Below are 22,066 nucleotides of genomic sequence, written 5' to 3'. Positions count from 1 at the left end.
CGATCCACGGTAACCCTGGGTTTTCCCTGGGAATTACATCACCGGTTTTCAAACAATGGGTAAGGGCGGGTCATTTTAGGGCCTGTCACTTCCTGGTGGACGGACAGTGGCGAGGAGGCGAAGACTTAGTCTCCGCCCCAAATCTCCCGCGGGCGCAGAAGTGGCAGGGCCTCCAATTAGCACACTATTTAAGATCTCTCACATCACCGCCCATATTTAGTCGGTCTCTAACAGGGTTTGAGGGGATATGCACCAAAAAGTTCAGATTAGGGGTACCCTCTCATTGACATACAACCTTCTGATATCCCCCCGCAGGATTATGTTCCTTCATACATAGACAAATGGGAACGGGACCTGACATTGACCCTCTCTACAGAACAAAGGGAAAAGATCTATGAACTGGTGCACAAATCCTCAGTTAGTACGGCCTACCAGGAGACAAACTACAAGTTACTAACCAGATGGTACAGGGTACCCCATGTACTTCACAAGATGTTCACAGACGTTCGCCAGACCTGTTGGTGCTGCGGTGCGGAGGAGGGCACGCTCCTGCATATTTTCTGGAGCTGTCCCTCACTTGTTCCATACTGGACGTCAGTACTGGGGGTGATTTGCGAGGTGACGGGCAGAGAGCTGCGGGATGATCCCGCCTGGGTTTTGATACATCATCATGAGATTTCCCTTGCCACATACCGGAAGTCCCTGGTATGTCACCTTCTGAACGCAACTAAGGCCTGTATTCCAGCCTGCGGGCGTTCCCCTGACCCTCTCTGGTGTAAGGTGGGAGTCAATGAGTTGCAGAGTTGGCCGAGTCAATGAGTTGCAGAAGATGGTGAGTCTCCTGAATACTGATGCAAAGAGGGCTGCCCGCTCTCAGAAAACAGGGTTCCACTGGGTCTCTTTTGTGGCATCTCCGCGCTATCTGGACTTGACCAGCTCAGTCCCGCTTCAAGTACAAGATAGTGAAACTACCGAAACCTGAGCTCTAGGTAGGGGGAGGCACGACTCTTTCTCTTTTACTTCTTCTTCTTTCCCTCCGCTCCCCCCTCTTGCCCGTCTTCTTCTTCTCTTCTGACCCTCCCTCCACCGCTATTCCTTTTTTCCTTTATGTTATTAGTGAGATTTCATATAATGTATCTAAGTTATAACAAAGTTGCCTTCTTAGACAATAGTACATGGATTCTCTATCATTGTGAATTTGACTTTCTGTACTGGAAATTGTCACATTGCATAAATGTAAACCCCCCCCTTAATCCTCCCCCATTACTCTTTCCCAAACCGGTGCATAACGGTGCCTGATTTTGTTTCCTTCCTTGTCCTGCCCTTTCCATTTTTTCCTTTGTTTTGTATTGTTTTGTTTTGTTATGAAAATTAATAAAAATTCAAATATGAAAAAAAGATGTGAGAAGTTCATACATACCCCATATGTATGTGTATACTCACTGAAATATACAGCAAAGGGAGTGTTAAATCCACGGTGAGCACCAATTTTTGCTACAAGATTTACACAGATATATTATTCTACATTCCCTTACACATGGTGACACCCCCAAAAAACTATATATCCATAAACCCAGCCAACGACATAACAAAGGTCACTTTAAGGCTACATTCACATGATGTATGGGTACGGTGGGCATACATTGGCGCCGGGAGAGGAGGAGGGGATGAGCGCCGCTCACCCCTGCCCCTCTCCATAGTAATATATGGAGCATGGCGCTGTATTCCGGTGAAAGATAGGACAGGTGTGCAGCACCATGCTGCTCCCATAGGGTACAGTGTGCCCATTGCCGTGTATGGGGGACATATGTACACAGCATATATGTCAGCCTTATATAGGTCCCCCATACATGCTGATCATTGATATGGCAACCCCGGGGTCTGAGACAAGCAGGGGCTGTCCATAGTAAATGCTGGTCAAGTCCTGTTACATACGGGACCTTACAGGCCCAGTGTTGCAGGGTATTGTAATGAACAAGCAATCCAACAATTGCTTGTTCGTGTCACATAGTGGGACAAGTCAAAGAGTAAAACTAATTAACTAATACATTAATCAAAAAGCCCCCAAAGCCTTGTTTCATATTACACTTACATGTACAAAAAAAAAGGAAAATCACCTAACAAACCCCCCATATGTACTATCGCCACACCCCTAATGACCCGTACAATAGAATAAAATAATTGTTATATCGTAATATACGCTGTAAAAAACCCACCAAAATTATCATTTTTACCTATTGTGTCCCACATAAAAAGTTCCAAAAAGAATAGAAATACCTTATGCTTTAAATCGTCTATGGCCTGAAGGGGTTAATCATTTAATCATAAAGGATCCAAGATTTTAACTTACAGTATTAGAGTGCTGGAGACCACTTTGCTATTAGTTCATATTATCCTTTTTCAAAATTTAGCTACAGATAAAGTCAATATTTACTTTATCTGTCAGCTGGTAAAAAGAAACTCTTCTGTGCAGCTTCCTCTAGCTCCTCCCTGCAGTCTGCCGACTAAGAAGTTGGAAAGGGGGACACAATTCAGAGGGCTATAAATGGTACATAGAATTTCCCAGGTTTTTCGCTGAAAGAGGAGAATCTCCTCTTTCATATGAATCTATGATTGTGTTTCTAGGTGCCAGGGAACTGGAGATATTGGGGCAGATTTACTTACCCGGTCCGTTCGCGATCCAGCGGCGCGTTCTCTGCGGTGGATTCGGGTCCGGCCGGGATTCACTAAGGTAGTTCCTCTGCCGTCCACCAGGTGGCGCTGCTGCGCTGAAGTTCCCCGGAGGCGCGCTGGAATGCCCTGAAATTCACCGGCCTATACCTGGTGAAGGTAAGTGTAATTTTCGCAACACATTTTTTTTCTTAAATGTGGCGGTTTTTCCGAATCCGTCGAGTTTTCGTTCGGCCACGCCCCCAGATTTCTGTTGCGTGCATGCCAGCGCCGATGCGCCACAATCCGATCGCATGCGCCAAAATCCCGGGGCAATTCAGGTACAATCGGCGCAAATCGGAAATATTTGGGTAACACGTCGGGAAAACGCGAATCGGGCCCTTAGTGAATGACCCCCATTAACTGTTAAAGTGACAGTTAGGAGTGATTTATGTATATAAAATTTTCATCTGAAATTGTCCCTTTCCCCCTGGAGGCATTCCCCCTATCTTTGGTTCTCTAGAGCCTAAAAAAGAAGAAAAACGTAGTGCTCCTCACCGAAAATGTACCACATTGAGAAGCACAGGGTGTCAACTGTAACTTAAAGCTAACATCCCAGTGTAAGAAGCCTGGTCAAAGAGAGCTCTGATCGCAAGTGTTAGCCCATTAAATGCATTTGTCAGCATGACCGCTGTCCCAAGGTGTTACTAATAAAAAAGTTTTAAAAAGAGTAAAAAAAAATTTTAAAAAAAAATAGTAAATAAAATGGCCCATAAGCCCCATTAACATATAAAATTGCATATAATGGCAAAAAAGAATAACATTTTAATTCTAACAAAAATCCCACACATTTAGTATCACCACATCTGTAGAGTAAAAATAAATCATTATTGACCCCGCACAATGAATGCCAATAAAACAATTATCCAAAACCCACCAAAATATGATTTTTACCCATTTCATCCCACAAAGAAAGCAATGAAAAGTGATTAAAAAAACCCCACATCATGTCATACGCCTTCTCTTTTATTTATTTATTCAAATTTTTTTATTGAAATAATTCAGATTACAATCATTAAGGCAAACAATAGAGTTACATTTACAATTGAGCTCTTGCTCACGTGGCAAGTATTAAAATGTGTAACATAAGCGACACAAGATTGCGTGGAGGTCCTTTCCAGATTGAACAAGTCCAGAGATGTTGGTGATCTATAGCCCGGCTCAGGTTCATTTATTGTTGCAGAAGTTCTTTCTTTATGTTTGCCATTCCTCTTTTTATGAAGATGGTATAGTCAAAGTGATATAAAAAATAAACAAAAATAACAATACAACTTATGTAACACAGGTAAATAAAAAAAATTTTACAATCTGTGATGGTGGTTTTTTTTATTTTCTTTGCGACGCTTTATGTCGCATTAAAGTCATACGCCTTCTTGAGGGTCATGCTTGATGTCAAGGGAGCTGCCTTACAAGGTAGCTAAAAGAGGCGTTGTTTTACTTATCCCATCCTTGAAAACTTATTTGCATATTTTCCCAGACAGTTAGGGAATAGTCTTATCTCCTTAGAGAGCTAAAAATATTCTCTGGGTATGTATAAGAGACTCCGGGCTCTTAGTAAATGTGGATGTAAACTCCGCCAGTTTGGACCTGTAGACCCGATCTGAACTGGCAGAGTTTTTAGCTATTGGCGCGCCAGGTGTTTAAGCACCTATCTGCCACCACCCCCCTCCCCTCTCAGTCTTTGCCTTGACCATGGTGGCATGCAAGTCAGAGAAAGCCAAAAATTGATGGGGAGGGCATAATCTATCTGCCAAAAGTTTATTATAAAGTTTACTTACTGTATTTATGTATAACTTATGGGGGTTGTCTACTTTGAGCCAAAAATGTATATTGTTTGCATTATGAAAAATGATACATTTTTCCAGTATACTTTCTGTATCAATGTCTCACGGTTTGCTGTCATCCTACAGGAAGCTTTATTGTTGCACGGCTCATTATTGTCATAGATCATAATCAGAGTTTAGTGATATGACAAGACATTTGACAGCACACAACCAGTTTTTATCCACAGATAGTAAACAATTAAGCTTTTTTTTAGGAATTGATACATAAAGTATATTAGAGAACTGCATAGCTTTTCATTTCACAAACAATATCAATTATTTGCTTAAAGTGGACATCCCCTTTAATTTGAAGAATATTAGTGCAATAACTCATTTATATCCCAAAATTTATGGCAACTGATCCTGCAAATTATAACTCAATAAACACAGTGTAAAACTAAGAAGGGCTAAACTAATTAGACAGCTAAAGGCTGATTTAAACAATGTCTTTCTGGGACAGATTGGGTGTGTGAAAAGGCAATATTTGTAAGTACACAGACGTATGGCACAATAAAATCATTTTACATTCATCTCAATCAGAAAGGCCTGTTTGTGAGGAATTGTGTATCGGGAAGAGTTATTTACTTTGTATTTACAGTAGCCATTTATGGATAATGAGTTATTTTTTTCTTGAAAAACATTCATTTGAAAGCACACAATATCCTTCTTAACCTTCATGAACACTGTGCTTACTGAACTAAAGCCTTCTATTCCTTACAGAATGAGAGCCACTCCTGTTTAGACACTGTAGCCAGGGATTTGAGGCGGTAGACAATTTCAAAGACTGCTCTTTCTATTTAACAATCAGTGCATTAGGCTAAAATAGTCGCACAAATGCAACAGCAATTGAAAAGGTTTGTGGTGCAGAAGCAAGGTCCTTCTTTTACCTGGATTTCTCTGTTGCTGAATGAACATTAGCAGAATATTCCTTTTGGCCTTTAGTTTCACCTTGATCTTCTCTGTGAATGCAAATCGACATTATACCCCACATTTCTATGGTATTTATTGCCATGGTCATGATGTGAGGGCTCTTTTTTTCAACCTGAATAGTGTAAAAGGGGAAACATATTATTGCTCAGAGTCATTATTGTGCTGGGAATGTATAAACAGCTGAAAAGAATAGAGCGACATGCTCATAATGGGGAGTGAAAGCTCTTCATTTTGTACTCATTGTCTACCGTTCCTTTCTAAACAACCTCCCTTTTTTCTAGCTATCAATACAAAGTTCTTTTTGGTAAAATGAAGTGTATTCATGCTGACTGAAAGAGGCTTTTAAAGTCGAACTGTGCCCACACAAAGGAGAAACAGTGCTGGAGCAAATCGGGTAGAGGAAGGGAACTTGGTCAATGTTCATTACTCAAAGCAAGACACTCAGAGCCTTCGGAGCATTTTGTAAAGAATCAGATAAACTTTCTCCGTGATAAATAACTGAAATAATTTTTCATTTCTGTCAGGCTTTTTCTCTCAAGTCTAAACCCTTTTCATACACTTTTTTACTGCTTGGCAGAAGCTACTGATCTCATCCTTTTGGGCTGATAAATAGGCTTCTTTCAGTTGGTGGCAGGCTACGAGAAATATAGATAATCCTGGATAATGTGGACACAGTTTTCATTTCTTGTTACCCAATTAAACTGCAATTATCCAGAGTGCAACAGCAGAAAAAGGGGAAAGAATGGAGAGAGAATAAGGAGCTATGACTCCCTGGGCCTCTTTATACAGTTCCCATTAGACTAGATGTGTTCTATTCTGATTATATAGTGCCAGTCTAAGCACACAGCAAGAGGCAGGCCAGCTGCAACCTGTCGCTACAATAAAATGCTATAGCGAGTTCTATGGGAAATGTCACTTTTGGCCATTCCAACATGAATCTTTTCCTTCTTCTACAGTGACCAATGACACTGAATCAAGATCACGCTAAAATAATTGTTAGGGAAACAAATGGACACTATTGTGATCCGGACAATGATCTGTCTCTTGCTGACAGATGAAGCTTTTTTTTTTACAAAGAATTTACAAAGTTGTTGCTGATTTCTCGTAACTTGTACTTAAAGGGGGCAGCACCTTGGTATAAAAAAAGAAATACAAAAAGAATATACTAACCTCCCTTGAGGGCCTAGCTTGCTCCTGCAGCAGCACTCCTCCCTCCGGTGCTTCCAGTCCTGTCACACCAGAATCAATGGCATTGCATACAATGGGGCACATTTACTTACCCGGTCCAGTCGCGATCCAGCGGCGGGTACTCCGACGCTGATTCGGGTTCTGCCGGGATTCACTAAGGTCCGTGCGCCGATATTCACCAGGTGTCGCTGCTGCGCCGAGGTCCGCCGAAGTTCACCTGCTTTTTTCTGGTGTATGTGAGTGCTTGATCTTGCGACACAAATGGCTTTTTAAATTCTGCGGTTTTTCCGAATCCTTCGGGTTGTCCGGTGGCCACGCCCCCCGATTTCTGTCGCGCGAAAGTTGGCGCGATTGCGCCAAAAATCGATCGTGTGCGCCACAATCCCGTGAAATACAGCGCAAAGTGGAAATATTCGGGAAAAACCCGACGGATTCGCGGCTGCGGACCCTTAGTAAATGTGCCCCAATGTGTACATGGTGTCTGTGGGAGATGTCTATGGAGAGGTGCAGGGCCCAAACTCTTCATACATGGTAGTTGTTTCTGCATTATGCATGGCACTGATCACAGGTGCTACAGTTTTAAGAGTAACTGTAAAGGTTTTTTTTAACAAATCAATAGCTCTTGGGATGTAAAACAATTTTGCCAATTATCTTTGTTACCTGTATCCTATAGTTTTTTATATCCCCCTCAGATTGCCTCAGAGCCGAAATAGCTGCTTTCTCTGTCTCTGTTGATAAGCCCTTGAGTTTGTAGATTTGTTTATCTGATGTTTATCAGTTTAATGGGAGGGGTGGGACTGCTGCTCCCTGCTCACAGAGGAGAAGGACATGTGACAGAGCTCTCTCTGTGTATGTAGGAGAGCTGGATGTGTTTAAGACTGTGGATACAGAGATCTCCTGCACAGAATAGTGATACAAGATCTCCCCTGTTCCCTCCACCCCAGTCTGTAAACACCGCATAAGCATAAATGTGACGCAAAAGCCTTGTAAGTGTAAACGTGACTGAAACTCGGCTTAAGTGTAAATGTGACGCAAACACCTCATAAACCTGATTCAATGCGGCATAAACGTGCGTAAGCGTAAACGTGATGCAAAAGCCTCGTAAGTGTAAATATTATGCACACACCTCATAAGAGTAAAGGTGAAGCAAACTCTGAGTAAGAGTAAATGCAATTCAAACATCACGAAAGCGTAAATGCAGCATTTGTGTAAACGTGATGCAAATAAGGAATAAGCGTAGACATGCCGCAAACACTGTGTAAGCGTAACTATGATGCAAATGTGTAAGTGTAACAGTGATACATATGCTGTGTAACCGTGCCACAAGCGCTGCATAAGTGTAACCATGCCGCAAACTGCGCATAAGCGTAAGCATGCCAAAAAGACGCATAAGCGTAACTGTAACGCAAACGCTGTGTAACCGTGCTGCAAACACAGCATAAGCGTAACCATGACACAAACGGCGCGTAAGCATAGCCGTGACGCAAACGCTGTGTAATCGTGATGCAAATGCCACGTTAGCGTAACCGCGACACAAACATTGCGTAAAAGCATTCGCCAGCAAAACTGCCGAAACATTGTGATTATGTAAACACAATGGGGTCATTTACTAAGGGCCCGAATCCCGCTTTCCCGATGTGTTACCCGAATATTTCCGATTTGCGCCGATTTTCCCTGAATTGCCCCAGGTTTTTGGCGCACACGATCGGATTGTGGCGCATCGGCGCCGGCGTTCACACGACGGAAATCGAGGTTGTGGCCGAACGAAAACCCGACAGATTTGGAGAAACCGCCGCATTTAAAAAAAAAAAAAGCGACACGCGCTTACCTTCACTCGGCCCGGCTTGGTGAACTCCAGTGCATTCATCGCAGCAGCGACACCTGGTGGAAGTTGGAGGAACTGCCTTAGTGAATCGCCGGAAGACCCGAATCCACCGCAGAGAACGCGCCGCTGGATCGCAAATGGACCGGGTAAGTAAATCTGCCCCATTGTCAACAGAATTTTAGCAGAATTTGTGTGAACACAGCCTTTAGATGAACATAGAAAAAAATTACAGCTCAATGGTCATTAAAGCTTCTCTGACATTTCCTGCTACTGATTGGACAGTATGAGAGAAAATTAGCATAACACATGCCTCCAGCTCTAGCCCTAGCTCCTCCTCTCTGACCAAATACAGATTACAATGGTCAGAAACTGGGAATGATATCTCTGCAACCGTGGGTGCTAGAAGGAAATTCAAAGTGGCCCTGAATCTGTCTAACAGCCCCTACAGAATGGCATGATAATCTTCACATGTGTGAAGTGGTGAAAGGTCCTCTTTAAGTGCCACAGTCAAGCAAATTGGTGCACTAAAAGGGGTTTGCCCATGAAAGAAATTTATCAAAACCTAACCCCCTAGTGGTCCTAACATGATATAGATAACTTTTAACCACTTACTTAGCAGTTTTACTGCTTTTGCTCCTATGCTAGCATCAGCTGACCAGTGTAAGATTCAGACCTGTGGATGTGGACTAGATAAGCAGTCACATGGTGCAAAGCAGACACTTACTGATTCCTCTGTTGGTAGAGCACACACACCACTGCTATGTCACATATAACCACACACACCACTGCTATGTCACATATACTCACACCCAAAACTGCCATTTCACAGATCAGAATCATGATATGGATGAAGATCCCTAATAACAAAATCTGCTCCCTCACGTAATCAATCAAACACACTCAGCATTGCTATGTCTTGTTTGTAGAGCTTCTCTCCATGTCATGCTGCTGGACAGAAAGTGCCTCTGGCTCTAGTGATCTCTGCTTCCTCCTCCCCCCTGCTTCCTGACCAGACAGGAAGACCTGGCCGACCATAGTCAGGACTGAGTTTATGGTCATATCTCATGCCAACCAAAACACACAATATCGCTTAAAAATGGAGATAGATTTCAGCACCACATTTAAAAATAAAATCTTTATTAAATATTGGTGTTTCAGGAAACTAAATAAATAATGTGTCCTTCGTCATAGTCTACTTACCAGGATGGAATGTGCAAATATAAATACAATGGCTGATCTGCAAACCTAAGGACAAGTCCTACCCCAATGAGGGGTGTGTTTAGCCAAAGGTTACGATCAAACACATCAATGATATTACAAAGTCATTTAACCCTCTTCCCCTAGAACTGAAGTTTGAAAAAAACACTCATAAACATGTTAAGTATTTGTGTGTCTCAAAATGCCCAATTTAGTAAAATATAATAATGATTACTCCTGGTCGGTGCATCCTGTAATGTAAAAAATAGGCCAAATGTATGAATCACCACAAAATTATCATAAGGTTGTACAGATCCCAAAATAATATAAATTAAAATTCCAGCTTGCCTCGCAAAACCAGCACCTTACACAGCTCTGTGCATCAAAGTATTAAAAAGAAAGTGACCTTGAAAATGCCCATATGGTAAAACATAAGAAAAACCATATACATTTGGTATCTATCTGATCCTACTGATCCTAAAAATAAAGGAGAAGTGTCCTTCTTGGAACACATAGTGAAAGCTTTAAATACCAAGCTAACAAAATGGTGCAACTACGTTTTTTCACCAATTCTACTGCATTTGGAATTTTTTTCCTACTTGGTGATACATAGCATGGAATATTAAAGGGGTATTCTCATTTCAGCAAATTAATGTTATTGTTTGCATTATCAAAAATTATACATTTTTACAATATACTTTCGTTATCAATTCCTTACAGTTTTCTAGATCTCTGCTTGCTGTCCTTCTATAGAAAGCTTGTATGTTTACACCCAATGGACAGAAATCTGACCATGATCACACAGGTGCACGGCTCGTTAGTATCAGAGAGTAATCAGTGCTGTGTGTTATAATGAGCTGTGCACCTGTGTGACCAAGGTCAAACTTCTGTCCACTGGAATTAGACAATGAGGCTTTCTTTAGAATGACAGCAAGTACACATCTAGGAAACCGTGAGGAATTGATACAGAAAGCCTGTTGTAAAATTGTATATGTTTTTATCATACAAACAATAACATTAATTTGCTGAAATAGGAACACCCCTTTAAATATTTACTTGTCCCAGAGATGATAAGCTTTGTCAATGGTCTTCAGCTATCAGAGACAACCAGAGACACTGGAGAAAAGGTAGAGGTAGTTTATTAGCACTTCTGTCTTCTCCTTTCCTCGATACATAGATCTATAGTTGCAGAATGTGGTGAATAGAGGATGCGGCGGGGCAAAAGACTGACTATAAAAACTCTTTTGTCACATGGTCACCGGGTCTGAAGGGGTCCATCAGAGCTGTTGGGTCTCATCTTCCCCCACAGGGGTATATTACCCTCTGTAACTGAGGCTCAGTAAAGTACTTTATTTTTGGGTCGGTACAATCATGGGGATACCAAATTTATATAGGTTTTATAATGTTTTCATACAATTACAAAAATAAAAATCTCCAATTTTGCCATCTACTGGTGCCAGTACCTTTTTCATACTTTAATGTACATAGCTGTGGGTGGACCTTTTGATCACTTTTTATTGATTTTTTTCAAAATGGCAAAAAAGTGCCATTTTTTACTTTGGGCGCTATTTTCTGTTACAGGGTTAAACGCAGTGAAAACCCCGGTAAGGAGTTAATTTTGGTTACATTTATAATAACATGAAGACATTTGTTCTTTACTGTTGTTTATCTGAGACCTGATATTTAAACTGGGGAATTCAAAGATGATGTACTTTTCTTTTTCTCATGATTGTTGGTCAAGAGAGAAGTATAGGACACCTCAGAGACTGTGAAAATGTAATTGTAAAGAATATAATTTACAAATATTTCAGTAATTATATCCATTTGAGCATTTTAGGAAGGTTGCAAAATTAAATTTATAACTTGTTTCTTGACCTCTATGTCATTAAAGATTTGTATAAATTGAAGCTAAAGAAGCAATATCCATACATGCATTGGGATCTAGAAAGTAGGTGTTATGCAGGGTCTCAGAACAGACAGAAACAATAGACCCTCAGACCAAACCCCCTTCCCTGTTGTCCCTGCGTATTTGCCCAGCCCACTATAGGCAGTGGGTAGACAACCAGTTGTTGTTCCCTTTCTGTGCAAAAGTACAGACATGAAGAAAAAGACAAGACAAGCAGGAATGAATGGTCAACCGAAAAGGGACAAAGCCACAAGGAAAAATGCAGTACAAAATCGTAAAGCAAATGGTTTGTCAAAATATAGGCAAAGGATCAAATATAAGAATACAAAAGCAGTGTGAACAGGAGCTAGCTAAGTATTAAACTATAGCAGGCAAAGAGTAGTGATAAGGATGAGCTTACCATATTTTTTGGACTATAAGGCGCACAAAAAATCCTTTGATTTTCTCAGAAATTAAAGGTGCGCCTTATAGTCCAGTGCGCCTTATATATGAATCATACTTACAGACAACAGCTGCCTTGAACTGTGCACAGGTCTGCCACCTGCTGGTCATTCATCCTTATAATCAGGTGCGCCTCATAATCCGGTGTGCCTTATATATGAACCTAGATGTTTTAGCAGGCATTTATTGATGGTGCACCTTATAATCCGGTGCGCCTTATAGTCCGAAAAATACGATATATGAAAATCCATGCTCCCTCTCTGGAAGGTGATTGGAGAGAGACTTTGTCAATGACAGTGTTTTAACTCCTAGAATACAAGAGCTGGTTTTGCAGGAGCTCAGTGTTAGACTCAGCTGTGGGCTGTATTATGTAGGAGCTAGCCAGTCTGCTGCTGGGGGTTGCATCCACGAACTGAATTAAATCCTAGAGCTCAGTTCACTGGTTCAACAGTTTCTGAATACTATCTGGCTCTGTGAACCTCTGCCTGATCTGGTTTTTCTGTGACTTGTGGTACTGTAGCTCCAGAAAGCTGTATCCTGACCTGAATCCAAAACCCTGTATCCAGCCAGCTCTGGAATCCTGTATCCTACCAAAGCAGGAATACTGCATACCCTCAGCCTGAGCTGGAACCATTTATACCTATCCTGAACCCTGTTTATCTATTCTGCAGACCATGAGAGTCTGCTTACCAGCACATCTTTAGCCATAACAGTAGAACCTATTTCCACTTCCAATTTTCATGGACATGTCTTTGTTCATCACAGACAGAACAGGGATCGAATGTCCATTTCTTTTTTAATAACAGCTGTGTGCATGTAGTCTCAACCTCCAATATGCCATGCTTTGGATCAAAAAATATAAGTCAACTATATTTATATATTGTTCATATTTTTTTACATAGTAAATAAACCTTAATTGCTTTACCGATCTAAAAGCTAATAATACTCTTTCCTTTTTTTCAATTGTTTAAAATAAAGTTATATTTTTTTTTATTATTATTTGCCCTTTTTCAAAAATACTCCTTCTTTTTAAGGAAATAGAAATAGAGATGATGTAAAGAGAAATCAAAGGAGCTTTCTTGGACAAACACACCATCAAGTGTGTCTAATAATTGCATGGGTTCAGCATTTTGGAGAGATAAATGAGAAAACTTTAAATGTATCTCTGAGATGTGCTATCACAGACATTGCCATGGGCAAGTTTTATCCAGTGAAGAAACACGAAGGCCTTGTGAGATAAAGATGATAGAAGGGGTACTATCAGGTGGCAGGCTGGGTAATTACAACTTTCTATTTGGGATGTGTAGTGATGCTGCATTGGATAAGTGGAGAATAATGAAGAAAAAGGAGCAGTGATAATGTAGAAGCTAAATGGCAGAAAATAGCCTTGCATTGCCCACAAGCCTTGAGAGCCTAGAGGGACTTTCAACTATCTTATTCAGTTTTCAACCACAGAAAAAATACTCTCTCATCCTTTATTCTTTACTTTCTAAATTTGTTTCTAGAGGGACAAAGGAAGAAACTAGAATGAAATCTGGGATGTGAAGAGAATATGACCTTTAAACATAGCTCTGAAAGTCGCAGTGTAATTTTTATTAAACGCTAACTCTACAATATCCCATTTTTCCTCAGTTGTTAGAAGTATAAATATTTCATGCGGTATGCACTAATATGAAATATATTCCTTTAATTTTTCTACAATCAGATAAATATGAAATTCTCAACAATTAATAAAGAGCATTGTATAAATATTTTCCAGAAAATTATAGTTATAGTGGAGTTATTTTTTTTTTGTAGTATTGCCAAAGTATACTTTATGTTTAAGTTCATGTTTAACATTACTTTTAATATATATTTCTTGTACAAAATGTGGAAAGACAAGAGCAGATTCGTTGCACTTTTGTAGTATTGGCCTGCGGGTTAATAATTTATAGAGAATGGCTGAACAATAAGTAGTATATGTTTTAGGAGAAACATTGTACAAGTATTAGGATAGAAATGTGGAGAGGTGTATTCCACTATTATGAAACAAGGGCCAATAAACAAAAGGATAAATTGATCAATTTACTAATATTGGCAGTGAGGAAAGTACTGCTGGCAGAAAAGATATGTACACGTGTACTAACAATGATACAAGTAAGAAAAAAGTGGAAGGAATTAGTATATTGACTGGCTGGAAGATTTTTGTGCCCCCCTCCCACTGGTGTCCATTCCCAATTTAATACATAACATTATACACAATTTTTTTTTTAAATATATAAATATATAGCCCCTGCACGTACCCACTCAGTATATAGATAGCCCCACCAGTCCACAGTCATCCCCCAAGTCCAGAGCAGATGTCCCTCTTTAATGAAATGTCCACCCCAGATTCCCCCTTTAAGGAAATGTCTTGCCAGAGGCCCCCTTTAATAAAATGTCCTTCCAGATGCCCCCTTTAATGAAACGTCCTGCCAGACACCCCCTTAATGAAATGTCCTGCCACATGCCCCCCTTTAATGAAATGTCCTGCCAGATGCCCCCTTAATGAAATGTCCTACCAAACGCTCCCTTTAATGAAATGTCCACCCCAGATGCCCTCCTTTAATGAAAAGTCCTGCCAGACGCCTTCTTTAATAAAATGTCCTGCCAGGTGCCCCTTCAATGAAATGTCCTGCCAGACAGCCCCTTTAATGAAATGTCCTGCCAGATGCCCCCCTTTAATTAAATGTTCTGCCAGATCCTCCCCTTTAATGAAATGTCCTGCCAGACGCCCCCCTTAATGAAATGTCCTGCATGATGCCCCCCTTTAATGAAATGTTCTGGCAGATCCTCCCCTTTAATGAAATGTCCTGCCAAAAGCCCCCTTAGTGAAATGTCCTGACAGATGGCCCCCTTTAATGAAATGTCCTGCCAGATGCCCCCCTTAATGTAATGTCCTGCCAGACACCCCCCTTTAAAGAAATGTCCTGCCAGACACCCCCCTTTAAAGAAATGTCCTTCCAGATGCCCCCCTTAATGAAATGTCCTTCCAGATGCCCCTGTAATGAAATGTCCTGCCAGATGCCCCCCTTCATGAAATGTCCTGCCTGATGCCCCCTAAATGATATGTCCTGCCAGATGCTGACCACTCCTTTGGAAAAATAAAATCTATAGATACCTTTCGGCTTCCTATCCCCAGTCCCGCGGCTCCGTCTTTCTGCTCTTCCGGCCTTGGTACATCACTATGACGCGACTGCGGGACTTCATACTGTAATGGCCCACGCGGCGCATACAATATGATGTCAGGTGGCCGCGACATTGGTGCATCATAGTGATGCGCCAGGGCCGGAAGAGTGGGGCTGGGTAGAAGCCAAAAGGTGAGTATAGATATTTTTTTTCTCATAAAGGGCCCGGGAATTCGGGCTTTAGTAGGTCCTGTGAGACCCTCGGGCGCCCCTTTTGATAGGAAAATGGGGGGCCCTTGAACACAGTCCCACTAGACCCTCCATGATGGCGGCCCTGCTTTCAATGGTTAGAGAAAAACTGATTATATTAAAGAGATAATGAAGCCAATTGGGAACAAAAGTGAAAATGATTCGTAATTAGAATTTTTTGCTACACAGAAATGTGGGGAATTTTATAGAGAAGTATAATAAGAGTATTAGGAGAAGAGGTGGAGGTTGGTGACAGAGCTTGGGGGGGGCTTATGGAGGGTAAAGGGTAGGAGGATATATATGTATATTGTTCTTGATTATTGAAATGGAATTTAAATATTTGGTTTATTTAAGATTCAAAGATATTTTTAATAAAGAAGACACCCAATATTGGGGTTGGACTGAAATGTTTTGAAAGTAAATAAAGGCAAATAAAACATACATATTGAAAGGTTTGTCTTTGTAGCATCTACTACATAAAGATACAATAAAAATGGGTTGTTGACTGTGTAGTCTGAACCACCCCTACGGTAGCAGATTGGCTTTGTAGTAAACAATATAATAACAGATTAATTGTGAACCAATTGCGGACCACTTTTATAACAGTAGCTTGTATATTCTAGAACAAGGGTGTCAAATTCCGATGCACAGTGGGCCCGGGGGCACATGACTTTGAGTGGTTTGGGAAAAATGGACCATGTACTGGCCGGATTTAACAGACTAACCACAGTGCCAGGGACAGGGCATAGTGATGTAAAATAAGGCTTGCTTGGCAAATAATGCCTGACGGCTCTCAAGGCGAAAACTAAAATGCTGCCCCCCCCCCTTTCAGTAGCCACTCCAGTTCCATTATCCACACCAGGTTCAGTAAATGCTGAAAACTTTACTAACAATTAACATCCCCACAGGCAGGATCACTGAGGGTGCGGTCACACGTTGCGTTTAACGCATACATTTAAAAAGGCATTGCAACAGCTGAAGAAAGATCTACCTAATTAAACAGCTGTTAACTCTTGCATTTACAAAACGCAAATGTGAACCCATGTGTTAACATTCTGTTAACAAATGTTAGTGCCATCTAGTACCTTATAGATGACAATCTCTTCCATCAGGAGGACTTTATTCCGGGTTCTCCAATCCATGACGTATCACAGACAGATATCTTCAGCTCCGTGCAGCATCTCCACCCGGAGTCCCTAAAAATACCACAGTCACTTACAGTATAAAGTCTCCTGGATAACAATACTGTGCTCCTAATATATACCCCTCACAACACAACTGACCTCACTCTCCACACATATAAAACATCCCTTCATTATATATATATATATATATATATATATATATATATATATATATATATATATATACACTCACCGGCCACTTTATTAGGTACACCTGTCCAACTGCTCGTTAACACTTAATTTCTAATTAGCCAATCAGAATACAATATAAATTTAAATCACAATTAAAATCAATATAACACATTTTTTTTTCCATTCCACTAATTTGGTGAGAATTTTAAAAGCTAACAATTAATCCCAAAAAGGTGTAAACACAACTACCACATATCCTGCCAAAAAAAAAACAAACAAACCATCATAAAGCTTTGCATACAGAAAATAATAAGGCCACATTTCATGTAATGAGTTAATAAAAAATAATTTTGTCCCATAGACTGAAACTCAGTTGGTCCACTGATTCCATCAATGCTGGAATTATTTATGTAGTCCTGGGATTCAGCAGTTAACCTGACTTCTCTTCTGACAGTATAGATTCAAATTAGCTTATTGGGTGCTAAAAGTAAAGGAAATCTACCATCAAAATCAATCATGATAAACCAGGAACACTTGACTAAAATCAACTTTTTAAATTATGCTACTAAGCAAGGAAGGCTCTGAGGGCATTACCAGAGCCCCTCTGTGCTGTAGCTTCACAGGCTATTAAATTGTGCAGGAGCACTTCCACCCTCCCATTGTGTGCTGCTGCCCTCTCCTGTCATGAGATTACATCAGGTAGAGGGAGGGGGAAGTGCTGAGGGAGCAAGAAGGATGGTGAGACAGTGTAACATTCTGTGAAACCAGAGACAACGGAGGGGCTCTGGTAATGCCCCCCCAGAGGCCTTCTGGCTAATTAGCATAGATGTAAGGGTTGACTTTAGAAGGCAGGAAGCCATGAATAACAAAGATTACCACAGTCACGGTACCTGGATCTGTGAGTTAGTGTCCCTGGTTTATCATGATGGATTTTGATGCCAGATTTACTTTAATGGCACTGACTTATCAGGAATGGTGGGTGCTATAGAATAAATCCAACTGCACCTGAATTGTTAGACAGCAATAAATATAAGGCTACACAGAGTCTAAACTGGTGGGGAAAGGCCCTCATTAACAACTACATTTTTTTTTAAAAAAACTGAAAATTAGACGCAGAAACTAAAGAACTGATGACATCCTTGAAACTTTCTAAAAATTGATCAATAAGTCATACAGTCCTCAAAATATAGTAATGTACACCAAAGTATGAAAAAGTTATTAGCGCCACGAGATGAAATGGTGAAAAAAAAAAAATTTTTGTACTGAAGGTTTGGATTTTTTAAAATATATTAAAACACCTTAAAACCTATATACATTTGGTATCCCTGTGATAGTACCGACCCAAAGAAAAAAGAAGACATGTAATTTGTAGTGCACAGAAAAAGCAGTAAAAACCAAGCCCACAACCTCACCAATTTCACTGCCTTTCACTGCACTTCACTGAATTTTTTTCCCACTTCCCAGTATACGGCATGGAAAATTAAATACTGTCACTATGTTATGCTGTGTCAACTTGTTATGTTGAAAACCTTCAAACAGAGAATTAAAAAATGTAAAAAGTTATAGAAAATCAAAAAGGAACTTGGTCATTAATGGGTTAATTCAATCCTGAACAATAGAAAATTTGTGCCACATTTACAAACCAACAAATATAATTGCCTATTTCTCCTAATGCTACCATTTTCTCTTTCACCCCATTTCTATATTTTCTAATACATATCATACTCTGTGTATCTATCTTCTTTCCCATCTGGTCATATGTTAAATAGATGTTAAAGTTACAAACATCACTTGCTTTGTTTCTATAAAGAACTGAAACATAATGGTGATGCAACTTGTATTTAGTACACTGCAGAAGGGCATGGGCAGGGCAACAAACATATACGGGTATATGTTTAAAAAAAATGTAACATTTGTATGTTTTCTTTTTACTAATGTTGTGTACAAAAAGATTTAACATTTGTTGAACGGGTTTATTATTTAGATGGTTACAGCGAGCATGTCTATTTCATGACATGTTACCTGCTAATAGAATTGATTTATAACCTACTGTACCTAAAATAATCTCTTTCAGATTTTTTTAAACTGTCTTTCACTTGTTTGCTTAAAATGTTTCCTAGGTGACCTTTCAGAGAGGAAATATTGGCAAAGTTTATTTGTATTAAACGTAAATGTGTTTATCTTTTGTCCATTATAGCAAAATACATCAAATAGAAGCCTTAACCTGATTGTTGTGATGTCAAAAAGTTTGGAATGAATATATTTTAGAATATTTTAAAATAAGACTGTTTTTTAACTTGCAAAGATAATTATATTCAATAAGACCCTACCCACTGCAGATAGCCAAGTGAATAAATGAATGCACAAAATATGTCAAACCAAGCAGAAAAGACGGCGCGGGAGAAAGTCCAAAAACACCAAAGTCTGAAGAAAAAACAATAATTTTTCACCACATCAACGTCCTTCCCAGCTTCACTTCATATTCAAGTAGAGATAATGCACAAATATTAGGGCACATTCACATGGCCGTCTGCGGGGACGTACATGCGGCCGCAAATTTGCGGCCGCATGTACGTCCCAATAGACGGCAATAGCGACGCGGCGCAGATACGGTGCCACACATGTGTGGCACCGATCCGTGCCGCACACCGCAAAAAAGATAGAGCATGCTCTATCTTTCGGCGTGTGTGCGGCCGTGCGCCGCTATTCTCTATGGAGGGAGGAGGGGCCGCCGTGTGAATGTACCCTTAGTCCAGATCACACAGTACCTTTCTCACTATGTCTCCAAAAAAAGAGTAGGATAAGCGTCCTCTCGTCTACTCATCTTCCCGGGTTGGCGTTTTGCCGGCTGTAGTTGTAGGTAGAGCACTGGGATAGCAGCTAGTTCCGGATGCACAAATCCGGTCTTCCGACTGGAAACCTGCACCTTCTTGCTGTTGGTTCCGCTAGTCTCAGAGTGACTCCGTATATACACTCAGAGTGAGTGTATTATAAAGACAACCATTGCTTTGTATATCTACAGTCGTAATATAAGTGTGTTACCAGCCTGATGCCAGTGTTGATTTGCGAGGCCATTCAGCCAATCACAAATGCGGCAGGAAAGAATATTGGATGTTCAAAATCATATAACAGGGTTGTTTTAACACAAATTCCCTTTGTTGAAGCATAAAGACTAGTATGATCCTCGAGAACATCCAATAGCAAAATAACTTTTTATAGTACATTGATATGAGTGTTACATTGAATTGCAAAAGGAATGCAATTAGTTTAAGGCTACATTCACACTAACATATGGAGGACGTATATACGACCGACGTATATACGGCCGATATACGTCCTCCATAGACGTCAATGGGCGCACGGCACCCTACGGGAGTGGTACGGTGCCGCACACGTGCGGCACCGTACCGCTCCGTACCCGGAAAAAGATAGGACCTGTCCTATCTTTTGCCGTAATATGGCGCCGTACGCCATTAATTCCTATGGAGAGGGGCGGGGGTGAGCTGCGCTCACCTCCTCCTCCTCTCCCCGTACACTGCCGTTGCCCGCTACAGTACGGGCGGGCAACGGCAGTGTGAATGTAGCCTAAGGTTAAGGCTTATATGTACCAAAATCTAATTGTATCATTTAATCATTCTCTTTTATTAACACAACCAGAAAGCTCATGAGTAAGCCTCCCAGTAAGGAGGGGAAAGGAGGAGATGTAGAGCAGTTCCAGTTATTGCAAATATGTGAGTTAAAGAAATCCATAATAAGTTGATCAAAAACTCTCAACAATAACAGCAGAAGAGCTGCTTAAGACATTATACACTGCATAATCTCTTTTCATGCGTCTACAAAAAGACTTATGACCCATCTCAAGCCAAAAAATCTAGTTATTCCAAAATGGCTGTGAAAGAGAAGAAATTTTGTATTTTTGAATGGTGAAGTCAGAATCTCTACTGTGTCAAAGTATTTTGCTTCCATGTCATGGGTATTGGTAGCCTGGTAGCCATCAGAAAGTGTGATTTGCAGGTCAATTCTTTCAGGAGAGAAACTAGTGGTTGAGCACCATAGCAGTATAAACCATAGAATATATTTATTTCAGATAGAACTTGATCCCAGAAGGAAATGATTGGTGGTCACATCCACCACAGATGTAGAAGAGTGCCCTCCTCTCTTCATGTTTTTGAAACATGGGGTTCAAATATTTTTATACTGTGCTATTTGATGATGATGATGATGTTTACTACATGTGATAAGTACAACTGTTTGTGAGTGGTTAGTTTAGTAGATTGTGTTTATCTATAATTGTGACCTAGATAACAATCACATTATATTTTATTAGTAACCAAGGGAACCAATAGTTTACTTACATTTTATTTCAACTCTTTACCTCTCTGCTGTTTAGGATCTGCTTTTTATGGTATTTCTTTATTCCCCTAAAAATCCAAACCAATACCAACAACATAATGAGTTCATCTTTCTAGTGGAAGAAAAGATTCAAAGTGTTAACCACAACAGAGAGGAAGAACTTTTAATACGTTTGCCAATTTATGTTTTGGATTATCTACCAAAAGCAAAGTATCACAGGTTCTTACTCAAGTCACCTGATGCCAGTTTCATGGATAAGTAATTACTTTCCCTCTCATTATAGAATATATATATTTTGCAAAGGACAATAATATAATTGAGATTGGTGGTAACTGAGAAATGCATTAACAAACCAAAAAGATAACTTTTAATACAAAAAAATGCAATGCAGATATTTGAGAAATGAATGCCATGTATAAGACTGTAAAAGACTTTCAACAGGTATTTTTAAAACATCATTTTTTTCAAACAAAATAACAATTGGACACTAGAAGAGATGAAAAATATAAAATATAATGCCAAGTGAGAAGATAAATGGATTGTTTGTAAGGTCAGACCATGCAATGCTGCTCATGATAAATGAGACATAACAGCACATTCACTGGTATCCATGCGTCCTGATATATAGTATTTGTAGATGTATTACAAAAATTGCAAATACCTAAAACAGTCTAGCAATCAATCAAATATAGTTTTTACATTTTTTATAATTGTAATGTATATCATTGGATAATTATAAAGCTAAAACCTACTATATACAACATAATAGAGTTCAGAAAATAATATATTTTGGCTTTTGGGACACACAAAATAAATTTGTGTTAATGGGGTTTTCAAGGATTTGGAAAACAGGACTGTTTTAATACATTAAGAGCATCATACCAGACAACAGTTTGTTACAGCAATGCAACTCTAAACTGCAGCTTTATAGAAATCAATGTAGATAAGCTGAAACACTGCACACTACCAACTGGTCAAGTTTG

Source organism: Engystomops pustulosus, chromosome 2 (assembly GCF_040894005.1).
Source record: "Engystomops pustulosus chromosome 2, aEngPut4.maternal, whole genome shotgun sequence".
Lineage (NCBI taxonomy): Eukaryota > Metazoa > Chordata > Amphibia > Anura > Leptodactylidae > Engystomops > Engystomops pustulosus.
This window is presented reverse-complemented; position numbering follows the sequence as displayed.